Source organism: Strix uralensis, chromosome 2, assembly GCF_047716275.1.
Source record: "Strix uralensis isolate ZFMK-TIS-50842 chromosome 2, bStrUra1, whole genome shotgun sequence".
Lineage (NCBI taxonomy): Eukaryota > Metazoa > Chordata > Aves > Strigiformes > Strigidae > Strix > Strix uralensis.
In genome coordinates, this window is record NC_133973.1 from 66919573 (window position 1) to 66934987 (window position 15415).

Consider the following 15415-nt stretch of genomic DNA (forward strand, 5'->3'; position numbering starts at 1 on the left):
CTGGGTCAGCTTCGGTCATGCACAGAGGCAGAGAGCTATGATTTATATGTACAGAGGATATATGGGAAATGCTTTACAAATAGAAAGAGGCTTGTTTTGTAAGCTGCCAGTAAGTCCCCTTTCAGAGAGAAACATGTTTTTTCAGGCTGTGTATCATGGTGTTTGAAGGCAGATTTGTTACAACTGCATTGTTAGTTATGGGGTGAAGAGGAATGCAGTGAAACTTTGTAAGGACACTAAAAATCATTAAAGAAAACCCCAAACCAAATCCACACAGGAGTTATTTATGGATGATCTGTGGGCTATTGTATGAATGAAACCTTGCTTTCTCCTCTGTCTCTGCTACAGTGAGCTTTTGGCTGCATCTGCCATTTGTCTGGATCAAGGTGAAATATCCATTTGGTTTTGAGGAGGGAATCGAACATTTTTGCAGCACATCTCGTCTTAGTGAAAGTGTTATTCTTGGGTTGCAAAGAAAGCGTTGCTACTACACTGTAAATGAGGTGTAAGTCCACTGAAATAAACTCAGACCAGTCTAAGCAGAGACCAGAAAACAGTACCACATGTTTCTTTCAAAAAGAAAGAAAGAAAAAAACAACAAACAAACCAAACAACAAAAAAGCTGTAAGAGACAGTGAAAGATAAAGATGTATTTGAATGATCTGGTAATTATATGTACACCAAGAGCTATTCATTCGTTTATCTATTCTTCCTTTGCCAGCATTGGCGAGCAGGCAGAAAAGAAACTCTTCCAACCTTCTCTCTCATTTGCTACTTCTTTCATCTGCTTTCCAGTTTCAAAATCAAACACTTAGCTCTCCCCCTGCTATGGAGATTTGTAAGGTCTCTGTTGAGTTTCCTTCCTTGAGCTGGCTTCCAGTTCAGATGTCAGTGGACAGGCCCAATACGAAAGGTTAAATAATTAGTCTGTAAAGCTGAATTATTACTTTCAGGAGAAAATAGAAGGCCATGAATCCCACATGCTGGGAATGTCACTCGCAGTGACAAGGAAGACATCTAGGTGTTAGGGAGGGCTGATGGACATGTAGTGGACACAGCCCTGTGCCACTTATATACCACTGGTGTAGGGCTGATTGCCCTACACACGCATTTCAGGCGTACAGGAAGGCAAAGTGTCTGTCCGTAACAGTCTATGGTTTGACATAGAACAAGACACAACAGTTAGGAGGGGAAAAAGCAAGAATTAGGAGAGTAGTAATAAGATCACACAGTAAGTAACTGCCTACATGCACAATTAGACAGTTCCAAGCCATTTTAAAGTGGGGTTGTGTGAATAATTTATTTTTCAGTTCACTGGTCAAACTGAAGAAAAAAAACATTAATTTTGGATTGACCTGAAACATAAAATTTTATTTGCTTTCTTGGCAAAACGAAAAAAAAGTTTAAAAAAGTGATCTGGGGTTGAAGTCAAAGCTAATGGTTCATTTAGTTGCGGGAATTGAAATGCTCATTAAATGCATTTTTAATTTAGAGAGCTTAGAAATAATAAGTTTTGAACAAAATGTTGAAATATTGTGAAAATATGAAAATAATTTCTCTTTTTTGAAATAAACTTTTTTTCAGTCAAAGTTATTAGCCAAATCAAGCCAAAGTCAGGAACGATTTTGACCTGATCTGTTTGTCTAGTACCTAATAACACTGGTTCTCCCTGTCCTTCCACCTTGCTTTCATAGGGTAGTGCATTTGTGGAAGAAAGGTTGCAAACAACTTCTGAGGGAAATGAAGATTTGATTTTTAAATAATGATTTTTAGTTCAGTTCTGTTGGAGATGAAGGGCATAATTCTAAATCCATTCCTCTGTTATAAAGCTAAGATTACAGAGAAAGTACTCAAGTGAAGTGATTCTGTAGGCTTTTTTTAAGGTGATATGTAAATAATAAATAAGGCTTGACAAAATGAAGAAAGTAGTTATTCTTAAGCACTCCATCCAAAACTCTACTGGCAAAATTACTAATTACCAGTCCTGGGAAATAAACCAGAATAAAATAATGTATGGTGTCAGAGTATTCAGATAAGTCATCATTCCTGCAGCAAACTGGTGGTGACCATGGGAGCAGAGGGCCCTTGAGGGTCCCATGTGGAGCCAAGGACGAGTGAGATCAGTGTCTGGTCACACTGGCTGCCCGGGTGTCAGGTCCCAAGGATGGATCTCTCATTTTCACTCACGAGGGAAAAGCTGTCATGCCTCCTGTGGGCCTTACTTTCAAGCTTGCTCTTCTTCCTGCAACAGTTCAAAGATAACGAAGGAGCAGAGGCTATTTCCCAGGGCCCCAAAAGACACCCAACACACAGGCCCTGCAAGAGGTGCCTGGCAAAGGAACAGGATTTAGTGATTGGTTTGGTTAGCAGCTGGTTCCTTCCTCCCAAACCCTTAATTTTCCTTATGTTGAAAATATTTTCTCTCTTATAAATACCATCTACTCTTTATTGGTACTCTCTCTTAAGAAGTGTGCTTTATTTCTGCATGTCATACTTTATATACGCTTAATAAATCTTGAATGGGCCACCTCTTCTTGCATTAGCTGAGTAACTTTGAGAAAGAAAAGGAAAGAAAATGCCTAACATGACCAGCCTTCCCACATCCATCTTTCAGCATCACCTGGTGTATTTGGTGCACAGGACTTCTGCCTGGGTTGGGGAGGAAACATCTTCACTTGCAGGGGACTTTATCGACCTCTCCTCACGTGGGCTCAGCACAAGAGTACAGGCAGTTATTTATGGTTCTGAAGGCTAAGCAGCTATTCAAAATGAAGACACCTTGATCCAGTTAGGTTACGGAAAATAATAGGCACTATACATGCACTTTGATACGTTTGCTTTTCTTTTGATTTGGCTGAAAGCCTCTCGCTCTGTCTTTCCTCTCCCTATTGTCATCTTCCTTTTTTCTCTTTCCATTCCCATTTCAAACCTGACTTAAAGAGTTTATGAAGAACCAGGCTCCAGCACAGCCATTGATCTTAAGGAGAGCAAGTTTCTGCCCATATCAGTCCATCCTTTGGGTGCTGCTGAAGCAATCAGACAATTCATTTATTTTATATTATAACTTTATTAGGGACAACCAATCTTGGTTTTCTTTATGTGTTTCCCTATTTTCTTCTCCAGAAAAATGGAGAGAAACAGTCACACCAAGATGTATTCATAGAGCAATTAATAATGACAAAAATTACACAATCACTGTCATTAATGACCACACTCTGATACTACTTTTCAGGCAATAGATCATCTTATCATGACTTCTGTGGGTCTCTGTGCAAAAGAAAAAAAAAAAAAGCTTCTCATGGTGTATAAAGGAATTGAAACCTGTTTATTTATGACTGGATAAGAATGAGCTGCCTCATTAATGTGGTATAAAATGGGTATAATTCAGCATTCCATACAATCCTCCATGACGTGTTGACAGGTGCTGTCATGCACTATCACTTTTAGGTTATTGCACTCTAATAGACTACAATTATAGCTCATTTAATATGATATGACAGTGTGGAAGCACATGTGAGGTTACAAGCAGTTACACTTAACAAAACAAGCTGGTGGCAATGGGTACAACTACAGGTAAATATTGCAGGGGGCAATTCCTCTTTCGGCCATCACAGGACCCAAATCTCTGTGGCTACAGGTCTTGTACTTACAGTTCTTTCAATGAAACATTTTTGTTTAGCCACCTCCTCACATTTTCTCTTATTTCCCCACAAATGCCAATATTACTGCTTTCAGTTGTGCCTCCTAATGTTGCTCCAACAGTTGAAACCACAGCAGGGGGTGGAGTAGGCTTGAAGAAAAGCCGAAGCTGTAAGTAGCACAAGATTTATAACAGTTGGCAGCCCAACATCTCATCTCATACAAACAACTCAGTTTCCTTTTGGCGGCCTGCTGTGCCACTAACAAGGCAGGCTACAAAATTCACCCACTGGGTGACGGGGGAAGGCAGTGTGAAGCACACGCCAGCATTGTTTTTGTATGGTAAAAGAGTGGCAGGAAAGTTGGGCTCTGCACTTTGGTTTCACTCATTAAAAGGGAAAACTGCAGAATTGATGCTGGATAGAAATATTTTTAACCCGTTAAAAAAAAAAGTTCCCTCAGGGAGGTTAAAAATTTCTCAACAACACTTGCAACCGGAACATTGCAGGTTTTCTTCAGGGCAAGATTCACACTGTGGCCGTGTAGGTGGTATTATAATCCAAAAAGATGCCAGCTAGTCTGTATTTTTGTCTAAACTGTATACTGAAGTGAGCGGCTTTGCTACTTTCTCGCTTAAAATGTATTTCAGATATTATTTCAAATGCTGAGGTCATAATTGGGCTTGCACACTGAGCAACTGTAGGGTATAATCCTTCTGGTTGCTGCCACGCACTTAAATTCAAGGGTTTGAATATAAAAGCCTAGAAGCTGACTCTATGAGATGTTTTCAGAAAACCAGCTTTCTGGCTCGTGCAGCCATGGTGCCTCGACAGCTGGGTCACGCCATATGGGTCAGGATGCCACCTCTCCGTTTCATGCATCCATGGAGCTGGAGTAATGCTCCTCATCCAGTTCGTAATGAAACATCTCCTTTGCATTACAAAGAATGTGCTTGTTCACTGAAACTGTTTCCCCATCAGCAGCAATCATACGCTTGACATACCTACTGGAAGAGTACACATGCAGCCTCTGCTCCTCCTCAGCAGCACAGAAGGCTCAGCCTGGTGAGCCGCCACCTTCCTCCCTCCCTTCCTGAGCAGCCGCCTCTCTCCTTCATAATTCAGTTTTCCCTGCCACTCCTCACACCTCTCCAAACCTCCAGCTCCCACCATGTCCTCTGTGTGCCTTCTCTGGCCACCGGCTCAACAAAAGGGAAGGAAGGTAACTCTCAGGTCAGGTCCATGACTGGGCTGTATTCCTCTGCCAGTGGGAAATGATTTTCAGCCAGCCCTGTGTGCCCAACAAAGCGGGGTATTCTGATCACAGCTACTTTTCAGAGGAGATGCCTATGCACGCTTCAGTTTGATAATCCCAACTGGTTGCTATGTCCTGTAGACTTGCCCAGAGGATGCGTACTGGAGCCATCGTCACATGCAAACATTGTTAAACTAACCGTGCCCTCTGGTTCTTAAGGAGATTGCAGTGCTATAGAAAACATCACAAATAAACCCCCCTGCTAAAAACAGCAGCATGCTATTTTGCATTTTTCATGCTATTTTGTGCCTCGATCCCAAGGGAAGCATTGAATTAATACAGCATACTGGGGTTCTGTAGAGGAGATACTAGAAGTGCTGATATAATTATGCAATGCTTGCCTTTAGTATTATTGTTAATTTGAGGTAGGACTCTGAAAAGCTCCTGCTATTGTGTGGGGAAGAACTTCCTCTGCAGAGCAGTGACACCTGGGATCCAAATCCCTCGGTTCCTTCTGACAATCTGCAATTTAATGTCACTGTAGTTTTTAAATTCTCCTAAAATAAAGACCAAATTGTGAATATCAGGATAAACAGGAATACTTTGTTTAGTAGCTCTTTGGCATTTGGAAATGAATTAAACCAAATAATATCTAAATATTTAGACTACATTCATTAGTAATGGATGCTTTTTAAAAAAGTTGATCCCGTGTCACAGATATCAGCCCTTTTCTTCACTGTTGTGACCAATCTTAAATCTGGTAGCCTTTTTTCAGTTATAAAAGTACTAAAATTTAAAGACTTGCTTTAGTGTACCTGTAATGTCACATGGTTAAGGTCTACTAAGAAAGTGTGAGCGCTAACATTGTTACAACAGAGTAAACTCTGAGTGCTACAAACAGTAGCATCTATATGTACCAAGCAATGCCTATTGTTAGTTAGAAGAAAATCCCCAAACTGAAAGGAAACAAGCTTGAGTCTGGAGGAGCACAAAGCAGAAACCTTTTGTTCTGAATTTTCTAGTTTTTTCCTGTTTGGCATGAAAAGCTGCCTCTGTAAATTGAAGGACAGTTGGACCCAAAGCTTCTGCCCCTGACTGGTGTTTGGTTGGCAGGAACTGTGTTCTCCTTGTTTGTTTTGTTTTGGTTTGGTTTGATTTGGTTTGGTTTGGTTTGTTTTTGTCCATACCTGAATAAAGACTGTTGCTGAGTGGGTAGGTTAGGAAGGGGAATAGAATTAATGCTTCTTGAAATAAAAATCCAAGTGAATTTCTATGATGATCTTCTGGGGTCTCCCGAGGGATGCCGCAGATGGCATGTGGTACTCCTGCCTTGGACTGCACCCAGCAGGCACCTGTGCATGGGGCTGGGGGGGCAAAAGGAGCATTGCCAGGGAGAGCATTAGACACAGAGGTTTTCTTTTCCTGCAAACTGGTTGTAAAACAGCACCAGCAACAGAGTAAAACCTTCCCTGTTACAAACTTTGCTGGTTTTATCACATGTCTTTTAATACTTCATGCTTGTATTAAGCTCCCTTCATCCCCCTTCTCATCCTCACTTCCATAGTCCTGGGAAAGCAAGTTATTTAGCTCTCTTTGCAATGTATGGAAACATCAGTTGTGGCTGTGTGGTTTTCATAGAATCACAGAATCATCTAGGTTGGAAAAGACCTTGAAGATCATCCAGTCCAACCATTAACCTAACATTGACAGTTCCCAACTGCACCATATCCCTAAGCGCTATGTCAAAGCGCTTGTTTTAGCCAAGTTTTCAGGAGTGAAACAATGTGTTTCACCCTGCTACTATAGAGTGATTTCTAACACATATCATAAATTTCATTCTAAAAGAAAATGCCAAGTAGAGAATTCAAAGTCCTCTTTTTAGTGCCTGTCTTCATGAACTGCTCCCAGTGGATAATGCCATAACCTCTACCCATAACATGGAGTATTATCAAAGCCAGGCATTTGCAAATCAGGAGGGAGATAGAGTCCTGAAAGGCTTTTTTTTTTGTTTAATTTTAAATAAGGATGGTCAGATCTTTGCAGGTATTTCTTGGTTTTTAGGCTTTGTACTGGTTTTGGCTTGAGTAAAACCATGCCAAAGTGGCAAGCATTATCTTTTCCTTCTTTGTTCCTAAGAGTTGTGACCTGTAGTTTTAGTATTAATCAAATATTCAGACCTATGTATGTGTGAAAAAAAGAAAGTAAGTCTGGTACATTGGTGGGGTTTTTTGACTACATGCAGAATTCTTCTATTTTGTCCTTACATAAGGAATATTTTGGTGGTAACAAAAGTAATGAATAGAGGCATCGCATTTTTTAAAGAGTTTAAGATTATCAAACACTTTTGAAATCAGATTGCCTGTGAAATCAACATTTGTATTTTTATTTCTTTACATACTCACACCAAGAACCTGGGGGTCTCATTAGAATTTGCCTGTTAGGACACATTCCTCCTTTCTCTTTCTCTCTTCATTCTTTCAGCTTATATTTATTTCTTCCCCCTCTTACTTTTCTTTCTTGCCCTTCCTTCCTTCCTTCCTTCCTTCCTTCCTTCCTTCCTTCCTTCCTTCCTTCCTTCCTTCCTTCCTTCCTTCCTTCCTTCCTTCCTTCCTTCCTTCCTTCCTTCCTTCCTTCCTTCCTTCCTTCCTTCCTTCCTTCCTTCCTTCCTTCCTTCCTTCCTTCCTTCTCCTTTCCCATCCCCTTTCCCTTTCCTACCGCCTTTCCCTTTCCCATCCCCTTTCCCTTTCCCATCCCCTTTCCCTTTCCCCCTTTCCCTTCCACTTCCCTATTCTCTCTCCCTTTACCTTTCCCCCTTCCCCTTTCTCTCTCCCTCTCCCTCAGCTATTTTCAAGATAAATCCTATCCTTGCAAATTCATAACTGACAGGACTGACAACTAGAATATTTACTGGAAAAACAAGAATGCACAGCAAGACTTCATGATTCTCCCTCTCATATATATTTCTTTATAGGGTGCATTCTGCAATATTTGGTGCATGTGTCAGTGGAGATGAAAAGATACGTTTATGGGGAAACTGAAATCTATTTCCAATGACATTACTATAATGCAAAATGGAATATTATGAGTGACAGTCACTCAGATTTCCATAAATGCGGCTCCTCTATAAGTGAAATTCTGAAGTGATTTTTATTTCTAATGTCACCCTTGGAGGCTCTGCAATGTCATCCTCATTTTTGTCAGAATAATTATCTTTAATTTGGGGGTTTGGTCTATCAGAGGTCTACAAACTCATTTCATCAGTTAACACTACTCATTTGTCAAAAACAGGCAAGAAGCAATGATTTCCCTGTTTCACTTCTATACTCTATCGACATTCTTTAATGGTTAAAATGTTTTCAGTAGGGGAGGAAAAGAGAAAACATCTTTTATGAGTCTTTCTGAGTGAACACAACAGTCTTTGCCTGCCTAGGGTGGTAGGCCAGTGGAACCTTGTGTGGCATGAAGACCTGAATACCTCCCAGTCAGAAAGGGGTAGTTTCACCAGTGAGAGCACAGTAGTTTTGTAAGTCTGAGGTGTGTGCATGTAGGAAGCTAGATTTAGGGAGTTTTCTTTAACAGTAAGTTATGTAGAGTTTCAAAATGGAATCAGTGAAGCCAAATCAATCTTCCAAGTCCATTTCAGGCTTTCTATTTTTTTTTTTCTCTTTGGACATAAAACACTTCAAATAAAAGTTCTATTAATAAAGCTCTAACCACAGATTAAATATTTCTGCTGACATTATTTGACTGATAATATCAATTTCAAAGTTCAAATTTTAATAAGGTATTACAAAGCATAGGAAGAAACAAGCTAATCAAGCCAAGTTTCATATTTCCCCTCTTTGTATAAAATGATAAGTGAATTTAAAGCTATGCTTTGTCTCTTTAATATCTGCTAAATATGGATGAATTACTGAATATATATTTATTCTTAGCCTCATTTGAAGGCAAATATTTACAAGGCTTTTCTCTTGTAATCTGATTTTAATATCTCAACTGAAAATGATTCATAACATGTGGCTTCAAATACCCTGTAGTTAAAGAGGCCAAAAATTAATTAGCTGATTCTAGCAAGGGTTTCTTGGAACTGACCTTGAAAGAAAAAAAAAAAAAAACAGTACTGTTTATCAGATCACTGTACATTGTTGTTGCTTTGTGCAAAGAATTTCAGGAGTAAATAACAGAGACTGGCAATAACTTGTGTCTGATCCTTGGTGCTGATGTACATGTACATCCTTTGGTTTTCTGTGGCTCTTCTAGTAGGACTTCAGGGACCAAGTATCTTCTGTCCTTTTGGCATGGAAATTGTTCAGACAGTCATCGGTATGTGAAGTGGGTTAGCGACTGTTATGCAAGCAATGGGAAGCACCTCCCTTTAATCCCTTGTCCAGATTAAAATGCAGTGAGTGCGGAAATACTCGCAGGTCCTTTTTTTGCATCTTATAAATATACTCAGGAAGCCATCTGGGAACAGAAATACTCCCTAAGTACCGCTGACCTGAAACGCAAGTGTCTTTGTGAAGTCAGTTTCTCTCCTTCCTTTGAAAGACAATCTTGCTGATGCTGGCTGCTAAAAATAAGGACGCAAAATCTTTTCCAGCATCTGGAGTTTTCTGTGCTTTAATCTGTTCATTTCCTTATGTATTGTTATATAGGTATTTCTGTGCACGCTTTGATTAATGTACAAATATATATTTTACTCGGTAGGATTAGAGTCAAGTGGGCCTGATTCTCCACTTCCTTGCATTTTGCATCATTATCTATAAGTGTAGGTACAACCCTTTTAAGAACTGTCATTTCATAAGGAGCTTTAGGGAATTAGATTAACTCTTGCTTTGCCACTTTATAAATAGTATCCATCTATTGTTAGCTGAAAATAATTTTTTTCTCTACCATCTTTTATCTGGCATTTTTTCTTTTGGCTACATGCTTTTCTAGAAACCTGAGCTGTGGGTTATCTTCTGTACCATTAAAGCAGCTGTTTCTAAAGGGTGCCACGTGGTCTAAAACTTCCTTGGGGCAAGAGTATTCCTGTAAATGTGTAGAGGTATGTGTGTGGGTATTAGATAGGTATTTACACTGTCTAATTCCCAGCCATAAAGATGCAAATAAGCTGTTTAACAGCCCTTCCACAAACCACCTTAGAAACGTAATTTTCAGTTCCCATAGTGTGTGTAGCTCTCCAAATTAGGAGGGTACACTGTCCTTCTTTGTATTTTTTGTGTGTGTTTGTTCTGGACAATGGTTCATTCAGCTTTGCAATAAATCACAAATTTGTTTTGCTTATGTCCATTCTCCTCCCCTCCTGTGAAACTGGGTATCGTGGTAGGTGTGGTGTCCTTGGTTGCTACAGCCATATTGTCTCAATAATGTTGTGTCAATGGCAAATTCTGTGATAGTAGGTGCTCTCATATAATCCTATTTTAGGGTTTAAATCTGTATAATCTGTGTATTTCTCAGACTCCCACTTGCATATTAGGTTGGCACTAATCATCCTTAGAAGAGTCAAACGGTAAAAAATATTTGACATGCTTTCTCCAGCAATGATGAGCCTTGGTTTTCCATGAAAAAAGGTCTTCATGATCATTCTGAATATGGCAGAAATCTGGTACCAGAATATAGACTCAGCTATAATTTCATAAATGCAAACCAGGTCAGGAAGCCTTTCAGGATTTCAGATTTCACAGAAAGGAAAATGGAATAAGATTTACATAATTAACCAAACAGGAGAGTAGCCTCAGCTCCAGGGTTTGAGTTTTCTCAGTAACTTAGTGTCTGTTTTGGTATCATTAAATAATTTTTAAAAAGCTGGTGGAATTTACTCAATATGAAGAGTAAAGCACAAGAGTTACATATGCACACATGTACTCTGTGGGATTTTGTTTTTCCACATGGGTGTGTATGTGCACGCATGTCTGTTGTGTGTCTCTAACAGTCCTGAACGCCCCATCTGTGGGCTGGTAAGAGGGTGTGCTGAGGATGCAATGATACTGATGAAGTTGAGGTGATGTGCACACTCCTGATACCTGTCCCAGTGTGTCATGAATCTTTTATGTTTCCTACTATAAAAATCTTGATTTGTCCATGAGCAGCCTTTCATTCGAGGCTTGAAAGTTTAGGTGTGCTTGTGGGACTTTGTCAGTTTGGTGTTGTCCAGTGTTGCACTGCTATTCCCTGAATTAATGCATTTAACAGAAGTTCTCCTGGCAATGATGGAAAAAGTCAAAAACTTCCTGGTGCCCCTGATTTATTGCAGGTTTTGTATTTCAAGAAACATGAGGGATTGTAAACCCACACTTAGCACTTTGGATCAAGTTGCATCTAACAGAATAATTGCATTTTTATCAATGAATCCGTTTACTTTAGATAGTTTTTCCTGCTTCCACAAAGTTAGCTTTTTCTTGGTTTAATTGGTAACTTTTCACCTTCTCTTAATCAAAAAAATTTCTGGAAATGCAAGATACATTTTGTTTGAGAATGAAGTTGAGGCACAGTTTTAGGCGCTCTCATACAGTTAGTTAAAGGTGATGCAGTTTGCTGTCTAAAAGCTTCTACTGTATTCAGCTCTATATCTTGCATTTTATCAGTGTGATGTGATCTAACAGCCACAGGAAAGACAGAATATCCTGAATAACTAGCAACTGCTACAGGGCAATATGATTTGGCAGAATCCTACTTGTAATCACTGATCTCAAGCTGAGGAAATACGGATAGAAAAAAATAAAATAAATACAAAATTATTTGTGTCTTGCTTTTTTTTGGTAAAAATATCAGGCATTGCTTGAGAAGTCTGGATTCCTGATTTTTCACTTCTGTTGCTTTTACAAAAACAAAGGAGGTAATGTTTTGAGTGCTCCTTTCTGTGTACATGCTATCTGTGGTTTTGATATAGTCTCCTCATTATAGTAGCCACATCCTTCCCCTCTCATAATAGCTCTTTTGCTGTCATCCGTAGTGCCACTGCTTATTTCCTCCCTCTTCATTATCCTGTGTAGTGGACTTACAAAGATCCCTTCTTTACCATACAGCTAGATTACCTAGCTCGGGCTCGCAATAAAAAGCATGTGCTATGGGAATACCAGAGAGCTTGCTGTGATCTTTGACCGATGTTTTGCTGGTGTTTGCTGCTGTATAGTTCTTTTTCCATAACACACCCCTGCCTACTACCATTATCACCATCATAAAAAAAAAAAAAAAAAAAAGAGTTTAATTGCAATGGTTTGAAAATCAAGTTTAGAAGCTAAGGATGTAGACACTGGATGGTTAAGATGTTTTGACAAACATAGCTCCAGGGAGTTAGCTAAATACACTACTGAATTACCAAATCAATCCAAAGAACTTGCATAAAGTCTGCTGGTTTATGGTTTCTTGAATGCTCCTAGTCATCAGGTATTAGCAAGTTACGCTACAGAGTTTACAGCACAACATATACACTCCACGGCTTGTTATAGCCATAATCCATATTTTAATGCTTTATGTCAGGCATCTCTGCTGCCCTCTAACCATTCTTTAATAATAAGACAAAAGTGATATTTTAGGGTAACAGTTAATAAATAACGTGACTTATCCAATCACACCTTTCACTAAAATATTATTATCTTTTGACAGGTTCATTACTGTAGAGACATTGGGGACTGATGAAACATTGTCTAATTCTACCACTAGTACATTTTCTGTAGTTGTCTTTCTTTTAATTTAATTGTCCTACTCTGAAAGCATACTGTCCATTGCAATTATCGAATGAGCATTTAATCTAGCATAACTAAGGCATTTTAATCTTTTCTTATGGAAAAACGATTAAATGGCCATAACATTCCTATGATGTGCACTCATCTACTCCTGACTTAGAGAATCGGTTTTCTCCTTTCTGATAACCAAAGCTCAAGTAGGATTTTAGCTTTGGTGCTGTGCATTGGCTGCCTGAGCAAGAAGAGGACTGCTATTTATTTAATGATACTGCAGAGTCAGCAAAACAATTTGTGGTTATCAGTCACTTCTGGTATGATTGTTTCTGGGCAAATTCTGCATATGCCAGTGCCTTTTGCTGGGTAACATTTTTTTTAAAATGATTTCTTAAATTGGAGATGTATGAATAGTACAAACCCAAAAAATAACAGATTGAAACAAAGCAAAAGCTAAAGAGGTATGCCGAAAACACCTCCTGCATACTGATGTGATCACATTTCAACAAATCAGTTTCTTGCAGTCTGGGGTGTCCTTTTTGTCTGACATTACAAATCTAATAGGAAGTGAATTTGAAATACCCAAACATATATGTAGAAAATAAAATATTAGTTTTCAAGTTTGCCTGCAAAATTTGGCTAGAAGCAGACCCCATCCCTACCAAAAAGGAGACTGAATAAGAAACTCAGATTAACCATCCCAGAACAAAACAGCAGATCTCAACCCTTCTTCTCACTGAGATCTGGCTGCTATCTCTCTAGGAGAGCAGTTCCTGTTGACAACATAGAAAGGGGCAATAAGTTCATTGGTCTTTCAGAACATGCTGCAATCTCCAAATTCCCCTGGAGAGAGTGTATCAGGTATCCACAGAGCTCTGCTTCAGATAATTTCATAGACTTTAAAAGAGATTTTCATAATGGCAGAATTGTGAAAAAGAAAGCTAAATTTATCAGATAGATTTATTGCTCACTCCAGTCCCCCAGATAGCTGTTTTTTAATGGCTCATTATTTTGCTCTTAAATAACTAAATCTGTACATATTATAATAAAGGATCATATGGAGTTCCTAAACTTCTACCTACATAATAAACAAAAACTTAGATAATGAGTCACTGTCATTGCACAGAACCATGTGTCATACTTCTAAATTCAAGGAGAAAGTGCTTGCATGTATATTGTTTTGCTGATTAAGGTTACCAATTAATCTCAGACACCAGAGAGAAGAGTAGGCGTATTTTACTAGTGATAACCAAATAATGTAACAGAGTAATACAGAAAACATGCGGTAAGAAAAGGCAGAATAATGCACCTAAAGCAACAAATAGGAAAATACAGGGTAATGCATCAAATCGTTACTACATGAGAGAGAGAATAGTGATTAAGAAAGATACATCACCACTTGCATACGTTACCAACATCCAGATCTGCAGTCGCTGGGGAGCCCAGGTTACAGCGAGGATTTGGAGAGCCTGTCCCGGCAAGTGGGAAGTCCTACACAATGCATCCATCCATAGGTGAGGCATCTAAAATCGCTGTGAGCGGGTCCAGCCTTATATACTAGAGATCGGCAAGCTAGAATAGCTGGCAACTTTGTTTTGAGCGGAGAATTTCTGGTTTCATTCTCCTGTTGGATTCCACCCAAAGCCTGGCCAGGGCTCGGCGGGGGGGAACCAAGGGACTTTCTAACAAGGCCAAATACGTGGGTTCTCAGCCTTGAACAAGGCTAAACAAGGGAAGTTGGATACATTCTCTCAGCATTTCATCCTCACTACTGATTATATGCTAAACCACATCTTTCACTAGTGAACTTACATACTTTGTTAATGATTACATGCTAAGTTAGCAGCTTCAGCTTGGGGCCTGTTGTTCAGGCTTCAGTATTTCAATGCTTTAGCACTTTTTACATCAGCATAAGTGGGTTGTTATAACTTAGTACAATACCTACTAGCACAATGGTTATCAGTTATAAAATATACATGATTCATCTATAGGTCAACTCTGGTTTGGGCCTGTTGTCCAAGCCTTAGCATTTCAGTATGTATACCCTGCAACATACTTTAGGACATACTAAAAGTGTGACTTGACCAGGTTGACATTCAGGCTGTCACCATTCAGTAACTTTCCATCCCAAGCAAGAATGAAAAACGTCTTAGTCCACTTCCATGGGAAAATACAACTGTCTAAAAAAAAAAGTCGAATATTAAGGCTTTTTGTCCAGTTACTGTAAATTTTGATTTGGAAATGTCAGTACAGGGCCTCATAAACTCCCATATCCATGGGTGCTGGGTACCTTATAGGCTTAGGGTCTTCTAAAGATCCCTTGTCTAACTCCCCTTCTTCCTGCCTCACCATCTTTATACCTCTCATGGAGCTGAACTGTTGCACCGTGAGAGCCTCTGGCTTCAATGAAACATGGTGTAGGTCTGCAGTGAGAAAATGGCCAAAGTGATACAAATAACTGGTCTAGAAGGAAACCAGCTGTCCATTTAGTGAACACCACCATTGCAGTGGCAGCTGACTCTGACACCAGAGCATCACTAGAGATAATGATGCTCCAAAATCCATTAGAGATAGTAATGGCCAATTCGCATCAGCTCCTACCTTCCAGAAATGCCTTTTAATTTCTCCCCTAAATTCTTAGCTTATGGTTTTGTAGGACAATGTTTTGGTTTTTTTTTTCTTCTTTTAAAGATGCTTCCTGAGCACATTTCATACCATGCTAGGCAGAAAAAAGGACTCAATTTCTGTTTGCCATTGAAGGATTAATCTAATATTTCTCTTCCCAGACAATTATTGAACTGTTGGTCCTGAACACAGTTGCTTTCTGTGAGGGCAGCCAC

The 15415-nt window shown here is 39.3% G+C and overlaps 1 long non-coding RNA gene across 1 annotated transcript; it reads right to left on the bottom strand.

Moving 5' to 3' along the window:
* Positions 1 to 635: 635 nt before the first annotated feature.
* On the bottom strand, positions 636 to 14321 carry LOC141940190 (uncharacterized). Its single transcript, XR_012627909.1, has 2 exons — positions 13988 to 14321; positions 636 to 2242 (listed from the first exon to the last, which is right to left on the bottom strand). It is a non-coding gene; the product is annotated as an uncharacterized LOC141940190 (long non-coding RNA).
* Positions 14322 to 15415: the final 1094 nt, after the last annotated feature.